This window comes from Penaeus japonicus, unplaced genomic scaffold (genome assembly GCF_977035675.1).
Source record: "Penaeus japonicus unplaced genomic scaffold, GWHDUDI00000001_assembly GWHDUDI00000020, whole genome shotgun sequence".
NCBI lineage: Eukaryota > Metazoa > Arthropoda > Malacostraca > Decapoda > Penaeidae > Penaeus > Penaeus japonicus.
In genome coordinates this window covers 11,674,681-11,677,381 of record NW_028234422.1, presented here as the reverse complement: position 1 = coordinate 11,677,381, position 2,701 = coordinate 11,674,681, and positions in this window count along the sequence as shown.

Sequence of the window (2,701 nt, the reverse complement as noted above, 5' to 3'; positions counted from 1 at the left end):
ATCATTGAGTATTATCTAACGGTCTTCTTCTTTTCTTCCTCGACTTATTTTTACTTCTCTGTTGCCCTCTTTAATTCTCGTCTCTATCAGCGTTCATTCTTCCTTCCTTTAATCTCCCTATCCTTCTTCTTTCCAAATCCCTCTTTATCAACCTCTATTCTCCTCCCCCCCTTTTTTTACTATTTTTTTTTTCTACTAATCCCCCTTCTTCTTTCTCTCCTATTCTTCCTCCACATAACACCATAGGCCTTTTTTCCGGCGAGGGTAAAGGCTAGCTTATACACACGGCCGAGGCTTTGTACAGCTTGTATCGATTTCCCTGGCGCCAGAAGCTACGGTCGGATGCCGTCGCCAGATTTGGGCAGAGAGCCAAGAAATAGAGGGGGGGGGGTAGGAGGGAGGTAGGAGGGAGGAAAGGGGGTGGGAGGAAGAGGGGAGAGGGAGAGAGAGAGAGAGAGAGCGAGAGAGAGAGAGAAAGAGGGAGAGGGAGAGGGAGAGGGAGAAGGAGAAAGAGATAGAGAGATAGTTAGATAGATAGATAGAAAGAGAGAGAGAGAGAGAGAGAGAGAGAGAGAGAGAGAGAGAGAGAGAGAGAGAGAGAGAGAGAGAGAGAGAGAGAGAGAGAGAGAGAGAGAGAGAGAGAGAGAGAGAGAATTAGAGAGATATGAATAAAGAGAGAGATTAAAATATATATCAAGAAATAGAAAGAAAGCAAGTGAACAAGGCAGGGAAGTGAGACAGAAAGGAAGGGAATAGGGAGTAAGAAGGACCCAAGAGGAAGGGCCAGGGAGGGGAAGAGGAGCGGGTAAGAGGTAGAGAGGGTGTGGCGAGAGAGCAGAGAGAGCTCAGGGAAAGGAAAAAAGGAGGAACGGCCTTCTTGAAAATTAACAAACAAACAGACAAACAAACAATCAAACAAACAAAATAGTTTGTGAGAACGAGAGATAGAAGGAAGGGAGAAGGACGAGGTGAGAAAGCGAAGAAGAAATGAAGGAATAGGGAAGATATGAAGGAATAGGAGAGTGGGCGAGTAAGGAATAGGAGATGCAATAGAAGATAAAAGGAGACTAAAAGAAGAGAAGGCAAAGAAGAAGAGGAAGACAGAGGGAGAAAGAGGAATGGGGCGAGAAGGCAAGAATGAAGACAGGAGAAGAGGTGGAGATAGGGAGAAGGAGAAAGAGGAGAAGCGAAGGAGGAGGAGAAGAGAAGTAGGAAAGGAGGAGTAGGAGACGAGAAGAAGGGAAAGAGGAAGAGGAGGAGGAAAAGAGGAGGGGGGAGTAAGAACTAAGATGAGGAGGAGGAGGAAGAGGGGGTAGGAGGAGAAAAAAAGGTCGACAGAAAACAGAGGAGGAGACAGTCGGAGACTAGGAAAAAAATCTAGAGGAAAAGGAGGAGAGGGAAACAAGGAGGAACAGATGATAAGAAAATCAGTTTAGGGGAAAGTATTCTATCTATTGGACAGCATGCAGTCTTTTAGAGACAGATAGATATAGCTAGACTCAGAGCAGACAGACGAGATCGACAGAGAGACAAGAGAGAGCAAATTCTGAGAGTAGAGAGAGAGTAACAAAGTAGACAGAGAGAGAGAAGATAGAGAGAGAGCTGAGACAGAGAAAAGAGTCAGAAAGAGAGTAGAGGACGAGAGTAAGAGAGAGAGAGAGAGAGAGACAGTACAGACTCTGAGTAGCGAGAGCGAGAGAGAGAGAGAAGAGAGATAGAGAGAGAGAGAGTGAGAGAGAGAGTTCTACGAGAGTCTGAGAGAGAGAGAGAGAGAGAGAGAGAGAGAGAGAGAGAGAGAGAGAGAGAGAGAGAGAGAGAGAGAAAGAGAGAGAAAGAGAGAGATTTAGTAACAGACGTACATCCAAACGAACAGAGAATATACCAGACAACATTCATACACGAAGCAAAATATCTTCACACACGAATCCCTTCGACAATGTAGGTCAGACCACAACACATTATTTCCTCACGATAGATTACTAGATAAGATATAATATTAAAATCCAAGTATAGTGATAAATCACAGTCTTCTCCTCGATGAATAATAGATATTCACAAAAAAAAGAACAAAAAAAGAAACACAATAGAGCCGACAAGCTCTATATCTGGGCCCCAAACAACCTCCAGAACGGCCCTCATTGTGTTAAACATCCCTTCACACTCGTCAACTATATTTGTTATTTACTAATCTCACTTTTTTTTTCGTTCTTCCTCCAATTTTCACATCCTTCTCTGTAATCAATTCCTTTTCTTTTATTGCTCATTTTTTTTCGTCCTTTCTTCTAAAACTGAAATTTTGTTTCCCTTTTTGATGTACCTGAGACTGTGATAAGATATGTTAAGACGTCACGTGATACATGCGCTTCTTTTGGGCTATTTGCGCTTTCGGACTACGTTTTCTAAAATGGTGTTTTTCTACACCCACCATATTCTCATTGTTTTTATTCTCTACATACAACTTCCTCATATTAGTTTTGTTATCATCTCTTGTTACTTCATCAACTATTTCATTATCTCACTTACCTATCTACCATCATTATTTATGTTATACCTACACCTAACATCATTATCTTTATTGTTCTTTTCTTGACCTCATCTCTCCTCTTCCACTCCTCCTTTCTCCGCTTCCCTTCCAGTTTTCCCTTCTTCTTTCTCCTACATTCCTCCTCTCTCTTCTATTTCGGCTCATCCCCCCCAATCC